This window comes from Caretta caretta, chromosome 3 (assembly GCF_965140235.1).
Source record: "Caretta caretta isolate rCarCar2 chromosome 3, rCarCar1.hap1, whole genome shotgun sequence".
Lineage (NCBI taxonomy): Eukaryota > Metazoa > Chordata > Testudines > Cheloniidae > Caretta > Caretta caretta.
In genome coordinates this window covers 181500387-181517303 of record NC_134208.1, presented here as the reverse complement: position 1 = coordinate 181517303, position 16917 = coordinate 181500387, and the positions used below count along the sequence as shown (strand labels likewise).

Here is a 16917-nt window from a genome sequence, read left to right as displayed (position 1 = left end):
TGTGACTGAACACCTAACTGCCATTGTTCTTGCTCCATGATTAGATAACAGACACTATAAACAAGTTTCAGAGTAGCAGCCGTGTTAGTCTGTATTCACAAAAAGAAAATGAGTACTTGTGGCACCTTAGAGACTAACAAATTTATTTGAGCATAAGCTTTCCGATGAAGTGAGCTGTAGCTCACAAAAGCTTATGCTCAAATAAATTTGTTAGTCTCTAAGGTGCCACAAGTACTCATTTTCTTTTTATTATAAACAAGGGAAGAGGATGAGTGATTAACTTTGGATGGAAACTTGTCAAACTTTTAGGAATATTATTCACTTTCATTAATGCACATTGGTTGTCCGAATACTTTCAAATATGACCCTTCCCTCAAATTGATAGTGAACCAAATTCAGTGTTATAAATGGTAAACATTTAAATGGCTACTTATCTTTTCAACCATATTGCCATTTTGAAACGTGAACATCTAGCCTGCCTGATACACCAAAACTGTTATTCAGCTAACATGTGTAAGGTATATGTGTGTGTAAGCATTGATAGAGGAGAGACATGGCTATGTGGTATAGGCAGTGGAGTAGGACTCAGGATATCTGGGTTTAATTCCTGACTCTGCTACAGACTGCCTGTGAGACCATGGGCAATCACTTAATCTCTCTGCACCTCAGTCCCAAAATCTGTAAAATGGGTTAATACTTCCTGTCTTCGTCCTTTGTCTTGTTTATTTAGATTATAAACTCTTCAGAAAAGACACTATCCTACTCTATGCTCAATTCTGCAGCCACTGAAACCAATGGTAAAACTTCCATTGATTCTTCAATGGTACCAGAAACAGGCATAATGCATGTAAAGTACCTAATGCAATGGGAACCTGATCTCACTTGGGACTTCTAGATGTGACTATAGTACAAATAAGTAATAATAATGAACAACTAGGTTGGTTGAGTGTTTTACTCCCTCTGCATCTCCAACAATCAAATAATGGTACTGCATCATGTGTGAATGAACAAAATAGTCATAAATGCTCTTGTCCTTGCCTTATTTAATTCAAAGACCAAACAGGATCAGAACTGACACAAAATACCTGTTCCCATGACAAAAGGTTGTAATGGGAAATCATTCAAGCCTATTACAGTTTTAAGATTTTAATCTTGTGATCCTCTTCATATGTCATACAGTGGTGAATAGATTATATCCAGCATATTTAATGTAAAACTATATCCAGAAAAATAACTGCTTTTGTTAAGCTTGCTCCTGCTACCCCATTCACCTCCAAAGAGACATTTTTCTCTTTTTGAAGATGTCACTCTTTGTTTAATTCAATACAACATGAAGCTGGATATACAGGTTAACAATCTGGCACTTAAAAAACAAAGTTCCTTACAAAATGTGTGGTTGGTGGGAAGGTATTTCAAAACACTATGTGGCAAACATTGGGAAGCAAGTACAATGCCATTGGGAATGTTCATTTTTGTGTCCATTATGGGATAATGAAAATAGAGTCACATATTCAAAAATAAAAACTGATTGCTGTAAGTGTTATTTCATTTATTGCCAAAATGAATGGCATATCTGAAAATTTGGCATTGTGTGTGTAGGGCTACATCAAGATATAAGAGCTGGTTTTAGGGGGAGTATTTTATTTTATTTTAAGCAGGAGCAGAAATTGATTTCAATGAGAAGCTGATCTTAAAAACTACCTTGATCTGGGTTATAATATTTGAAATACAGGATTATCAAATAAAAAGAAACTCAGACATTTAATAACACTTGGGCCTCCTCTATGCTTAAAAGTTAGGTTGACATAGTTATGGCACTCACGGGTGAGAAAAAGTCACACCCCTGAATGCCTTAGCTGTGCCAACTTAACCCCCACTGTCGACCAAGGTAGGCTGATGGAAGAATGTTTCCATCGATCTAGGCACCTGCCTTTGTGGAGGAGAATTATCTACAGTGACAGGAAAAAACCCTTCTGTTACCATAGTCTGTGTCTACACTATGTTTCTACAGCAGCAAAGCTATGGTGCCATAGATGTGCTGCTGTCGCGCCCGTAGTGTAGACAAGCCCTTGGAAATGTTACATTTTTAAGGGTAACTAAGTTGGAAAAGACTATCTTTGCTGCCTTGGATCAGCTGTATAATGACAAGAGGCTCAGTTTATAGATTTGCTACCAGGAGACCAGGAAGTTCTCTGTTTATATATATTTTGTATAATATATAAATTGAGAAGTTTATGTTAAAATATTTTTTTCAGGTGAGAGAAGACCTGTGACACAGGACTAGTGGAGTGAAGCAAAATGTAATACTGTAGTGTTACCAGTTGGTTTTATGATTTATAATCTCATTCCACAAGCATGAAGTTGTTTGATAGAATTTCAAATTATATAGCTGTAGACATTGCTACCCTACCTCCTGAAAATATATTCTGAATAAGGACATAGTTGCCATTAGAATAGTGATAGCTATGTTGCATCACAAAGGCTGAATTGAAGTTCAGCTGAAAATTTCTTGCAAAAAATTCCCTATTCAAAATTGTGACCTTTTAGGGCTGTAATTCCAGGTGTCAACATGAACTATGAAAGGGACACTTAAGTCAAAGTCAAAGCTCCCCTGAGTCAATGGCTTATTGGGCTGATGCAGTTAAGGAACATCCATTTCACTGCCAGTGATACACAAAGGAGGCCAGCATCACATTCAGCTGCCTTTTATGGCCCTAATCAAAGGATCTGGTATCCATTTTGCAGCGGAATCAACTGGAGATGGCCTTTGAATTGGAGATTGAGCAAGACTCAAATCCACAACCTTCAGGACTGTGGTTTAAGGGATATATCAAAATTTACTGTTAAACTTTAATTACATTTGGATATTTTGTTATATTTTAGTTACGACATGGGCAATGGTAGTATGTGCATTATATACCGTCTTCAGTGTGTATAAGTGATAAATAAATAATTTTACTTTAGTGGTATTAGTGGAATAATCTGTCATTTATACCAAATACGTTAAAATATTCAGAAACAAAGCAGGAAGAGAATGTATTAAGGGGCTACAAGAAATAAACATGTAGCCTCAACTCAATCTCTTCTTGTGGTTTTATTTATTTTATATGTACTATTTGATGTGGGTGGGAGATTTAGTGCACAAATACCACTACTCTCCCACTGATACCCGATAGTGTGTAAAAGAGATTGAGATGAGGCTACAAGTTTACCTGTTGTAGTCCCTTAATACAATCTCTTCCTTCTTTTTTAATACTTTTTTTACATAATATTTGGTCTGAGTGAGAGATGATTTAGTATACAAATATCACTAATCACTTTTGCAATGTTGGTCTGCAATAAATCCATCAAAGAAATGGCTAGGAAATTTGTTCCAGGATCTGTGGAAACAGGCTCCACTTCACATCTATATGCAAAGCGGCAAAGAGCTCTCCAACTTTATTGTTTATAATTTCAACATTATTATTAGCAAAGCGAATGACATAAGACTCTGTGCATAATGTGAGCTGCAGCTCTCTATTGGCCAGCTTCTGCCATCTTTATGTTGAGTAGTAGAGCTGGATGAAATTTTTTGGCTGAAAATTTTTTCACTGAAAAATGCAGATGTGGTTCATTGCATTTTGTGATTTTGTGTCAATTTTGCCAAATTGTTTTGGTCAGGAAAAATAATAATAGAAAAGAAAAACCTGAAAATAATCAAAACGTTCTGACATTTTCAAAACAAAATGTTTCAACTATTTGAAATTATTTTGGTTCTGAAATTTCCATAAACTTTATTAAAAATGATTAAAGCTTAGAAACTATTTTTCTTTGAACTGCCAATGAACTGAAAAATCAGTTGTTTGCACAGCTCTTCTGAGTAGTATTTGCTTTGTGTGTGGTCCCATTGAGAAGTCAATGATATTACTCCTGGTGCCAGGCACTGCTCAATGGACTAAATTCATAGTTGTTTATTATTAATTTGCATTACAATAGCACATAGGAGCACCCATGACCCAATTGTGTTAGGAACTGTACGAACACCTAACCAAAAAATGGTCCCTTCCCATAGTTATGCTGTGGCCCCTTTGGACTAGAGAAATATCCTGGTACAGGGAGCCTTTTTGCTAAGTGGGCGGGCTGAAGGAGAAAGCAGGCAGGGGTGGGAAGAGTATGCTGGGGCAATCCTTTACCCTGGTGATTCTGTGCCCCTGCAAAGCTCATAGGGAACACTACTACAATGGTACAAATTAGGTCAGTCCTCAGGGCTGCCCCAGCCAGTACTGAAGGCTGAATTAACGCCTGAATAGGGAAGGAGTAACATGCCTCCACTCTGTCCTTGCATTGGCCCCACCTCTGACATAGGGATAAATTGGGCCCACTGTGACTAAGGGTGACAGAATTAGGCCCACAGTGAATGTTCCATATTGTCCCCAGCTTTGATGTGCAAACTTAATCTGCTGAAATATAACAAGTTGTTATTAATTTAGTGAAATAACTTAGCTGAGGCACCAGCCATGCTATCTGAATCTATTTGTTATCACACAGTGAACTGTAAATAATGTATACATAAAATACACAAATAGCCCATATACCATTAATAGTTTGTTGGGATGCTTTTTGTAGAATTATAAATGTTAGCAATAAAATAGAGAGACAAGGTGAGTGAGGTAATGTCTTTTATTGGACCAACTTCTGTTGGTGAGATAGATGAGCTTTTGAGCTTACACAGAGCTGTACTTCAGGCCAGATTCTCTCTCTCTCTCTCTGTCTCCAGTAACTGGCAAGAGGAATGACTAGGAAAAACACACATTGAAGACATTTTAAATGAGTACTGGGTTGGGGGAAAATATCAAGTTTTCTAGAAATGTGAAGAACTCCTTATACCTCATATGAAGCCCATATACACAGAATTTACATGTAAGTTATGTTTATTAAAACATCGACTTACACCAAAGCCATTATATTTTGCCACCAGTGTGTGGATATCTGAAAACAGCAAGTTATTGTTACACAGGGATCGTGCAGAGAAACAGTTTGTTTGCTAGCACGTACACACTAGTTGTCTGTGTGGACCCTGCTGCTGTGCACTGAAAGTTCCCCAGTGTGCAGTGACCAACTCCTATTTCAAAGCAGGGTGGATCAAAACAAACTAGGGAACTTCTAGTGCACGGTTGCAGGTTCCACATGAATAGTGCGCTATATCTTTGCACTTTTACTGCACATTAATTGTTCATCTAAACAAGCCATTAATAATGTCTCCTTTACTGGCTATCAGTTTTCCATAGTCACTATCAAAATTCCTACTTGACTTAGAAGGAGAAAGGACTGGCTGTTTAATAGGGCTTTTCTAGGGTAGCATGGGTGCATGGTGTTAGGATATAGATATGCAGGCCTGTCCGTAAAGGCCTATACTCTAAGAATTTAGGTATATTCTTATCACTTGGCTAGTTATAGGGGTATAAAAGAATGAATCAGAATCACTGTCTGCCGGTGTAAGATCATTCTCTTACTGTGACAGACTGAGGCCCTGTTCTTAGGCTAAGGCCTTTGGCTAAGCAGCAGAGGCAGCCATAAACTGGGAAGTGACCGGTCACGTCCTCACATTCCAGACTGGTCACACTGAAATAAGGTGCTATTGGGCTGTTAGGAATACAATCCTGTACCGATAATGCCTATCACCTCCAGAGAAAGGGAAGTGCCTAGAAGATGTAAAAGGAAACTTAGTTTGATAGCATCCTGTCTGGCAAGAACTCACTTATCAATAGCTGGAATGTGAAATCCTCATTTCTGTGTTGTTCTATCACTGTAATCCCCATTTCCCTATTGTTTGTCTGCATAATCTCTGTCTGGTTCTGTGATTGTTCCTGTCTGCTGTATAATTAATTTTGCAGGGTGTAAACTAATTAAGGTGGTGGGACATAATTGGTTAAATAATCATGTTACAATATGTTAGGATTGGTTAGTTAAATTTCAGTAAAATGATTGGTCAAGGTATAGCTAAGCAGAACTCAAGTTTTACTGTATAGTCTGCAGTCAATCAGGAAGTGAGTGTATGTGTGTGGGGGAAATGGGAACAGGGAATGGGGGTGGGGAAATTGGAATCATGTTTAGCTAAGGGCAGGAATGGGAACAGGGCCACAGGTAAGGCTCTGTGGTGTCAGAGCTGGGAAGGGGGACACTAAGGAGGGAAACTGGAATCATGCTTGCTGGAAGTTCACCCCAATAAACATTGAATTGTTTGCACCTTTGGACTTCGGGCATTGTTGCTCTCTGTTCATGCGAGAAGGACCAGGGTGAAGGAATAAGCCCCCTAACATCTTGGTGCTGGTGACTCGGATGCATTGCATCAGATAGGTGAATGGCAGCCTGTAAGTCCCCCTCCCCAACAGTCCGCGCAGCTGCTTGGAGGGGGTATAGCGAACCCTAGTGATGCGGGTAGTTGCGGGTTCTGGCAAGCCAGGGTAAAGGATATTTTGAATAAATGGATAAGGAAGAACCAGGGCCCATACTAGGTGCAGAGGTCAACCTGGGATGAGATTAAAAAGGAAATGGAGGAAGTATTGGGGGACCCAGAGGGATGGGGGGTAGCTGAGAAGCCCACCCTCCTTGGTATATGGGTAGTGGAAGAAGGTCCCTGCCCATGAGGACTGAGTGCCTTCCAGGGAAAGGAGGCACTTCAGTCCACTTGTGAGAAGTTTGAAGTAAGGGCAGCATTATGGGAAGCTGCCAGTAATCTTTCAAGTTTGGTGCTGCTTCAACAAGGGCTGCTGAAGGGTTGTAAATTAGTTAGGGTAGTTAAAGATGATTTGGCACAACAGGGTTTAAAGTCAAAAGCAGAGTTAACAGACTACCTTTAGAGACAGCTTAGCCCTGACTTCTCCTTTTCAAAGTTTGCAGATCTATTGTGGGTTTTCAGTGTTATGCTGTGTTTGTGCTTATAAGTTGGTATGGCAGCCTACCACATAAGAACGTTTGGCTTCTGCCAAAACTTCATAGTGGCTACTCTACCAGTAGGGTCCATAGGTACAGTTCCAATCAGAAAATAAATACACTGAAAATATATTTTCATCTTCATTCCAATTACCCATCCCTTCATGCAACTATCAATAGCTGTTAAATTAAAAGCATAACTCTTAGAAGGGAAAAATCCATATGGGGCAGCTGCCTTATACTGTAGATGCCTGCAAGCTCATGTGTATGTTTTAGTAGGGAGCTCTACAGCAGCAGAATCAGAACTTCAGTGAAGAGCCAGTAAGCCACAGCACTGAAGGCTACTTTCAAAAATGCCTTTACATGACAAGCTCATTTAGAGATAAGGCAAATTACAGGGTCCCACTTAACATTATTATTTAAAGCCACAGCTGATTCAGAAGCAGGTTGTCTTTATCGTGGGTAAATTTTGGGAATATATGGCCTTTAGAATTCTAAAGGCTCTTCTTACAGCTACAAAGTGGATCTCTCCTCTGATATTCTGTTCTTTCCGCATGCATGGAACTGTTAGCAATATAAAATAGAGTTGCATACATATAGGGAGACCAGAATATTGAAGGCAAATTCTGCTGTGTGGATCTGAGAGGATTTCCCCCCTAAATTGTAACTAAATTATCAAATATGTAAGCACTATGGCCATCAGCTCCAAAGGGGAAAGAGCTCTTATTCTGTCTGTTGGTAACAGAGAAAAGTGCTGCCATAGAGAGATCCATTTGCATCGACTACCTACCTGCAATTGTTCTGACACTTAGGAGGTCAGCTTAAGTACACATTCACTTGGATTTGGGGAAGTAGTGGGCTCCCAGAGAGGATCAGAGATGGAAAAGAGCTTTTTACCTTGTGGTAAAGAACTGACTTCCAAGCACCTGGGACTCTGCTCAAAGGACTTATGTGCTCTTGGCTCCCCTCCCATGGGGACTTGGCTGTGACAGATAGCAGAGAATGAGGACTGTATGATGAGAGACAATGCAGAGGACAGAAGCAGTGCAAAGTGGACACTGATGGGACCCCACCTACCCAGAACCTTACTAAAGCTGAATCAATGAGCTGGGTTAGGTGGTGGAACCTCCAGGCATGCTAAGACAGAACCCAGCCCTTTAGACTGAAGACAGAACCCAGCCCTTTAGACTGAAGACAGAACCCAGCCCTTCTTGCAGCTGTTAAGCACCTGGCAGAAGAGTTATGTATATAAAATAAAGTAATCCAGCTTCTATGGGAAATGCAAAAAAAGAGGTTAATTAGGCATTCCAAAATTCAGTGGCCTGTCTCCCAGGCAGTGTAAGTAGAGTCTGGGGTGTCTAAATTAATCTGATTCCTCACTGAGAGAAGGAGGAGTGATGCACAGACTTAGGGTGATCTTTTGCACTGATTTTACCTTCAGAAGGTGAAATTCACTCTGCTTAAACTGGATCCATGTGGAACCATCCGTGGGCTAGTTCTCTGCAAAAGGGAGAGTTTCAGCCAGTATGTACACAGATTCCTGTTGATGTAAATAAATGTCAGCATAACAGCAAAGCTTCCTATAGATAATTCATCCTTAAGGACTGTAGCTAAAATATACCTGCACCCCAAGTCATTAATTAGCAGCAGCTGCTTTCTGTCTGTTTTGTTTTGCTGCCCTGTCCCAGTGCTCATCTGGCCTGGATTCAGAAAGGTATTAAGGTGTTTTGACACTCAGTTTGACAAAACCTAACTTTTAGACGCCTTGAAAATGACAGGAACACTGTGATGAACATAGTCTGAGTTAGGCACTTAGGTCCCTATACAATAAAGGAGGAGAGATAGGTGCCTAAGAATGCAATTCACAAAAGGCAGCCATTGGGAGATGCTGATGAGAAGCCCCAACCCTCCCCTCCCTTCTCACGGAGATAGGCCCCTATTTCTGCTAGCTGTTCACAAACAGGAACCTCTCCTGAAGTCAGGTACAACCTCTCCTGAAGTCAGGCAGCTACCTATGGTGTTTCCTAAAGAATTACTTAGGCAAGTGCCTAGCTCCACACAAAATGGCCAGAGAAGGAGGAGGAGGTAGTGGTGGTGTCTAATTTATAACTTTTAGCCTGGTGGTTATGGCACTAATCTGGGATATAGGAGATCCAGGATCAATTTTCCCCTCTCCGCCAGAGAAGGAGAAAGAATGGTGATGTCCCATATGCCATGTGAGTTTTCTAACCACTGGGCTAAAAGTTGTAAGGTGGGCACCATCACCACCCCCTCTTCCAACCAGATTTTGAATGCGACCCAATCTGGTAGGCAGCCTCTGAGCATACCTACCAGATTGGATCCTGCATGCGAGGTAAGCTAGTTAATGCCTGTCTTCCCTGGTTCATGTATCACTCTGGGGCTTCGGCAAGAAATGGGTATCCAGACATCTAAAGTAAGGCTTTTCATTCATTTCATTCATATATATCTTCTCTTCCTATTTTATTATTGTTAGCTCCACCCTAACATGTTACATAATTTAATATTGTCTGGTTTTGTAGTTATTAGTCTTGCAGCCTAAACAAATTGTAAAATTGCATAAATCCATAATTACGTGCCTAAGTCAGGGGTTTAGGTACCTAAGTACCTTTTGAATCTAGCCCTCTGTGTCTAAATAGTCCCATTGCTGGCAGAAGTTTGAAAATGGTACCGGCTAAAGAAAACCAGATGAATTATGGGATATGATATAAGGAATCATGGGAATTTGTCCCCAAGTCCCAGAATTCCACTCGGTTCCAGAAGATATCTCTCAGTCCAACACAATAAACATCCCATGATGCATTGACCCCAGCTGTGAAATACTGGACCCTAGGATAACTGATCAGAAGGCTGTATGTTTATTTTGAAAAAGAGAAATGCTGGGTGGATATTATGATTCCCAATGGAAGTAGCTTAAGTTGCTTTAGACAAAGTGGACACACACTTTCAGTTTTAGTCAGACCTGTATATTTATAGGGTTTTTTTTCACTATGTAGAAGAAACTTTTCCCTATAGAAAAGACCTCAGTAAAAGTTTGTCTAGAAGTAAACCTCCTGATTTCAGATTTCCTTTCTCTCACTCAAGACTCTCGTCTTACCTACTGTCTGAGAAGTCTCACCTAACTGTTGCTCTAAACTACTGAGCTTTAGGAAAGTCTTTAGAATGGTTTCATATTCAACTCTTCCCCTAATAATTTCTTATCAGGTCTTCATCTCAATAAGTCTAGAAGACGCATTCTTTGTCACAACAATATGCTAATTTATTTACAAAATAATGCTACTGTGCAAGCCATTTCATATTTCCCAATAAGGATTTCCAAATAATTTAATCAACCTATTTTCCTTCACCTAGCAAAAAGTCCTATACAACTTGAACAATATCAATCATTCTTTGCTAGACAGATGCTTTTTTAATTTTAAATTCATTGTCATAGATGCTTTTCAGTGTGTTTTGCTGAAATTAGAAGATCTTTTATAATTTATATTTACTAATAATTCAAATTCAAAGCATATCCAGGCAGAACTTATTGAGCTGGGTTACAATGCATCAAATGAGTTTGTTTGCCACCCAACAGCCACCTTATCCATTTACTGATAGTTTCTAATTACATTTAACAGATATTACATTTGGATTCAGTCAGAGCAATCAGAAAACAGAGATTTGTTTTTGTTTTTTTAAATCTAGGAGCACATTCTAAAATAGGCTTGAATTAGCAGCCTCAGCATTCATCAGCTAGGATCAGGAAGTATATAAATGAATTAATAAAAAGGGGGAAAGGAGGGTAGGATATAAGGTAGTTTCATCTTTTAGAAACACCTCATGTATAAATCCACTAAAACTATTCCAAAGAACTATCGTTGCTAATGTTGGGTGAATGTTAATAAGGTTCTTATAAGCTTTACAAGTTATAATGATCCCTTATGGAAAGTCTTATAGAATAAATAGAGAATTATGATCTTTCAATAGAATTTTTAACCCTATCTATGGAATATTATTCTCTAGTCGATTCTATAAAATGGTTTAAAAAATTATGGAACAAATGTAATATTTTCTAAATTCTATAGATTTTTATAGTAATTTAGGTCATAATTTACATTTTATAAGACATTACTGTATTGGTTTCAACCTTCATCAATTCTGTAAGAGTTTTCCATGAGGGTAAAAATTATGAGAACTAAAATATTCAATAGGCTTGAGTATTTTTCTTTACTTCTTTAAATTAAAAAGATAAAAATGGCAGTTATGTTTTGAATGACTTGTGCAAATCATTTGAGATAGAATTTGTTGCATCTTTCAATTAGTGTGGCTTCTGTACAATTTTGCAATAGAGGAAAGCTTTTTTATTATTATTATTTTTAAGGCAAAGTCCCTGAAAAGAAAATAATGTGAATTATAAAATGAAAATGGCTTGCTTCCAAAACTTTTTCTCTAGGAAGATAATCAAGACTGCAGAATTTATTAATTTTTACATACCCCCCCCCAGTACCTTGTCTATCTTTCTATGAATTTTATTCAATATTTATATGAAACAGAGCTCTCTAGAATGATCTAAGTTCCTTCCTCTATCACTCACCTGACAGGCTGAAATAGCTGTACTCACTGGAGAAGCTGACAGCATCTTTCTTTTACTAAGGGAATGTATTTTGTACGGGTAACACCTAATTCTGGCAGAAATAAAAACCCATCACCAGTCAGAAAAGAGAAGAAACTTCTTGGTTCTCAGACTGTTATTTCTTTATGCTTGATCCCAGACTGTCAGTTTTTGGTGATAAGAACTAAACATAGGCAGGCAAAGAAAGTAAATTTAGCTGTGAAGGTCTGGCAGTGAACTTTCTTTTATTCATCAGAATTATATACTGTCATTCTTCTGTAGTTCCATCGTTAGTTCCGGCTTTTTGCCTGATTAAATATATTGCTTGCTTCAAACAGATGGACAGGTCGTGTAGACAAACAAATACACACAAGTCAAATATGGGCTGTAATAGATTGTTTGTAACAAACCCAGTACCTTAAAATTCCAAAACCTTACAAATTATTTTAACCTCTCAAATTTGGGGTTGTCATAAATATAAAGGGAAAGGTAAACCCCTTTAAAATCCCTCCTGGCCAGAGGAAAAATCCTCTCACCTGTAAAGGGTTAAGAAGCTAAAGGTAACCTCGCTGGCACCTGACCAAAATGACCAATGAGGAGACAAAATACTTTCAAAAGCTGGGATGAGGGAGAAAAACAAAGGGTCTGTGTCTGTCTGTGTGATGCTTTTGCCGGAGACAGAACAGGAATGGAGTCTTAGAACTTAGTAAGTAATCTAGCTAGGTATGTGTTAGATTATGATTTCTTGAAATGGCTGAGAAAATAGCTGTGCTGAATAGAATGAATATTCCTGTCTGTGTGTCTTTTTTGTAACTTAAGGTTTTGCCTAGAGGGATTCTCTATGTTTTGAATCTAATTACCCTGTAAGGTATTTACCATCGTGATTTTACAGAGGTGATTCTTTTCTTTTTACTTCTATTAAAAGTCTTCTTGTAAGGAAACTGAATGCTTTTTCATTGTTCTAAGATCCAAGGGTTTGGGTCTGTGGTCACCTTTGCAAATTGGTGAGGATTTTTACCAAACCTTCCCCAGGAAGTGGGATGCAAGGGTTGGGAGGATTTTGGGGGGAAAGACGTGTCCAAACTCTGTTTTTTCAGGAACCCAGATAAAGTTTGGTGGTGGCAGTGGAAATCCAAGGGCAAAGGGTAAAATTAATTTGTACCTTGGGGAAGTTTTAACCTAAGCTGGTAAAAGTAAGCTTAGTAGGTTTTCATGCAGGTCCCCACATCTGTACCCTAGAGTTCAGAGTGGGGAAGGAACCTTGACAGGGGTGGATTGTGGGACTCTTATCCAAGTTGAGGAAACTGGAATGGAAAATATTTGAGGCTCTTAGCCAGGATCAAATACCGTATTGTATTCAATAATTTTACTGAGAGGGATTAATATTTGCTTGGTTTTTTTCATGAGATAACGAAACACATTGTATTAAAAAATGCTGCATGGGGAAGCATGGCTTTATTAAAGTGATATTTGTTTTTGGTGCATCATGACAAATTTAGTCCTTCAAAAAGAGGCCTTTAAAAAAACAGGGATGGAAATTATGTTTCTTAATAGACAGTAATTTAGGGCCTCACCACAGGACAGGGATTTTGACATGGGTACCTGAAAAAGGTAGACTTTTACAAGTGACCAGTCTGCTTGGAGGTAGACCAGCCTGCTGCTATTCCTAAACCCAGGAGCATAGCCACAGCTGTCCTGAGTGGGCCGTGGCCCACCCACTTAGCATCCAGGCCTACCCAAATCAGGGCCGGAGACCCCCAAATCCATAGGGTGGGAGGGGGTGAGTCGTCCCTGGTGGAGGATGTGCCTCATGGGGACGGGCCTGGGTGGGGCTAGTGCTGGGGCCAGACACCGGGCCAGCAACTGCAGTGCAGGCAGGAGAGGAATGCGGCCTCACTGGCAGAAAGACACCGAGCCGGGGCCCCCTCCACCCCGTTGGCACACTCCACAGCCTATGTGCCCCAGGCAGCCTCATCTTTTGATGCCTGTTAAGCGGTAAGGGCCAGCTGGAGGGGGTTGGGGGAGACAAGCACCCCTTCCCTCCCTCCTGTCCCCGCACTTCCTCCCTCCTCCCCATCATTGCCCACCAACATGAAAGTCAGGGCCCACCTAGTTTTCCTGTCCTAGTTATGCCACTGCCAAAAGCATTTGTAATAAGCTGTACTTATGGTCAGGTGGCTTGTGTCTCTGGTCTTTATATGTGACAAGCAGTTTTGCCAGTTGAATTAATAAAAAATCGAGGACTTTTTGGTGGGAGAAAATTCTGTTAAAGTATCAAAGGTGTTTTTTTCCAGGGTGAGGCTCTTCTATTGTACTCTGGGTGTGCTCATCATCCCTGTGATTTCCCCAAAAGCAGGGGACTCAACTGCAAACTTGCGTCATTATGTCAACAAAAAAGGACAAAGTTTGGGCTTCATGGCCAAGGTTTTTTTCCAGCCTCTGACCTACTTTGAGCTCCCATTCAGTTTGTTCATTTCACCTTTGCTTGCTCCTGCTTTTTCCTTTGCTAAACCTCCCCCGCTACATCTAAAGCTCACACACAATATGGTATTGAAACGTCTCAGACATCCTCTGTCACCCTTTACCCATCCGTATCTGTGCTGCCATCCTGCCAAAGACACTTCCTCTCCAAAGTTGTCTCTCTGCCCCTTACCAAGAAGGAACAACAAAATGGAGTGATACTTTTTGTCCTTTAGGTTGCTAATTTGCATTTTGCCTGTAGAAACGTTACTCCCCAGGATGTCTGGTACTTTGAAAAGAAGACTTTCTTACTGTGTAGAGTCATACCAGCATGAAATATTATATCATTAACTAAGCAGTACAGAGTCTTGTCAGTATTTGGGTGAGAGTCCTGTAAGGAAAACCTACTTTTGCTGTAGGAAGTGGTGACTTTGGTTCATTCCCTCCTCAGGTCCAGATTCCTGCTCAGAGCCTGATTCTGCTAATACTTAGACACATGTATGTGTGCACATGTATGTTTAACTGTAAACACATAAGTAGTTCCATTGATTTGAGGAGGACAGATCACATGTGTAAAGATGACACATGCTTAAGTCTTTGAAGGACTGGGGTCTCAGTCAATACTGAGCCAGGGCCCAAGCAAGGTGTTGGGAAGAAATGTGCTGTTCAAATTCCCAGCTTTCAGATGATACACAAATCTTGTTCCTGGCAACTTGTGGTTACTCCATGACCCTATTTATAAGTGTAAGGATGTTAGATATAGTGTTCTAGCCAAATTTGCAGGTATGGTGGAATTGTCTACGTAGATCAACATTGCTGGATGTGATTTTCTTCAATTGCCATAAAGAGTGAAGTGTTATTGTGAGCTTCTAAAACATTTGTCTTACTCCACACTGAATTTAACTGTGGTGTGCATCTTGCAAATTTTCATTAATGATGATGTGAGAAAGATTACAGAACTGTGGAAAAAGACCTTTCTCAACACACACAGAGAGATCTCAAGTCTTGCTCTTCTCTTGCAATTATTTTTGTAAAATTCCTTTTGTGTAAGACACTTGAAACTGGAAAATGTTTATAGTCTGACATATTTATAGGAATATGACATAACATTTCAATATTCCTCTGATAAGATAAGACTTTTTTCCTAAAAAAAGATTATAATTTTTTGTCCTCCTGCTGCTTATGTGACGGATGCCTTCATATGACACACAGAAAGCTAAAGGAAATAATTGAGCAAAGCCATTAAAACTTATTTCTTATTGCCTTGCTTCAAACCAAATGCCTCAACGTCAGTTTTTATCCTGCTGTATCCTAGAGGTATTAATTATTCTGGAACTTGAATCTGTTTTGGTGCAATTAACTTTAAAGTCTACAAACAAAATGTTGAAATACCTTTATATTTCGGAACTTCAGGAAATAAATTACTTTATCATAATACTCCAGCTAAAATGTGTCATGTTATTTGATTAGTAGGTGAGGCAATTTAAACTAACCAATTGGGTTGACAGGAGAGGAATGAAGCATGACTTTAGGCCTCAAGGAAGCAATGCAGTTGAAGTAAAGGTATGAATAAGGATCAGATGTCTTTTGAGCTGCAATCTGTGAGACCCTAATCCTGCAAATATTTCTATATGAGCTTGCCTTCAAATGGCCTTGACTTCCACTGTGATTTAAATGATGTATAGGCCTTTTGTGTGGCACCTTCTATGCAAAGGTGAACTTCACCTGCTGTGCATAATGCAACAGGTCACAATGGCATTGGCAAAAATTGGTTAAATGTTCAGAAACGCTAAGATGACATAGTAATGGCTCCTGCTTCTTATCACAAGCTATGTGATGATGTTCTGGAGTGGGCCCATCAGGACATCTCTTTCAAATTCCAACACCCAATTAATGGAAGGTTGCGATAATTTCCCTGCTTCTGATGTCATTTCAGATATAAATATTATACTCCGACACAAGGAGTCAAGTATGCATGCATACAAGCAATATACTGTCTGCAGCAGCTTTATGCCAATGTAACTTGTGTCAGCAAAAGTCTGTTGTGTAGACATGCCCTGAGTAAATGACCATTCACCTTATTTACGGGGACCATCAGCCTCACCTCACTCCCCAGAAAAATCATGGAGCATGTCCTCAAGGAATCAATTCTGAAGTACTTAGAGGAGAGGAAAGTGATCAGGAACAGTCAGCATGGATTCACCAAGGGAAAGTCATGCCTGACTAATCTAATTGCCTTCTATGGTTCTGTGGATGAAGAGAAAGCAGTGGATGTGTTATTCCTCGACTTTACCAAAGCTTTTGACACAGTCTCCCACAGTATTCTTGTCAGCAAGTTAAAGAAGTATGGGCTGGATGGATGCACTACAAGGTGAGTAGAAAGTTGGCTAGATTGTCAGGCTCAACGGGTAGTGATCAATGGCTCCATGTCTAGTTGGCAGCCGGTATCTAGCAGAGTGCCCCAAGGGTCAGTCCTGGGGCTGGTTTTGTTCAATATCTTCATGAATGATCTGGAGGATGGTGTGGATTGCACCCTCAGCAAGTTTGCGGATGACACTAAACTGGGAGGAGAGGTAGATACGCTGGAGGGTAGGGATAGGATACAGAGGGACCTAGGCAAATTAGAGGATTGGGCCAAAAGAAATCTGATGAGGTTCAACAAGGACAAGTGCAGAGTCCTGCACTTAGGACTGAAGAATCCAATGCACCGCTCCAGACTAGGGACCGAATAGCTAGGCAGCAGTTCTGCAGAGAAGGACCTAGGGGTGACAGTGGACGAGAAGCTGGATCTGAGTCAACAGTGTGCCCTTGTTGCCAAGAAGGCCAATGGCATTTTGGGGTGTATAAGTAGGGGCATTGCCAGCAGATCGAGGGACGTGATCGTTCCCCTCTATTCGACATTGGTGAGGCCTCATCTGGAGTACTGTGTCTAGTTT

The 16917-nt window shown here is 40.0% G+C and overlaps 1 long non-coding RNA gene across 1 annotated transcript in view; it reads right to left on the bottom strand.

The window, feature by feature from the left end:
• Positions 1-4687: 4687 nt before the first annotated feature.
• The window catches only part of LOC125633530 (uncharacterized), a 65505-nt gene continuing 53275 nt past the window's right edge, over positions 4688-16917 (bottom strand). Inside the window, exons 2-3 of the long non-coding RNA XR_007355643.2 lie at positions 8348-8452; positions 4688-4775 (exon numbers count right to left, since the gene is read on the bottom strand). This is a non-coding gene — a long non-coding RNA (uncharacterized LOC125633530). The remainder of the gene's footprint in view (positions 4776-8347; positions 8453-16917) is intronic.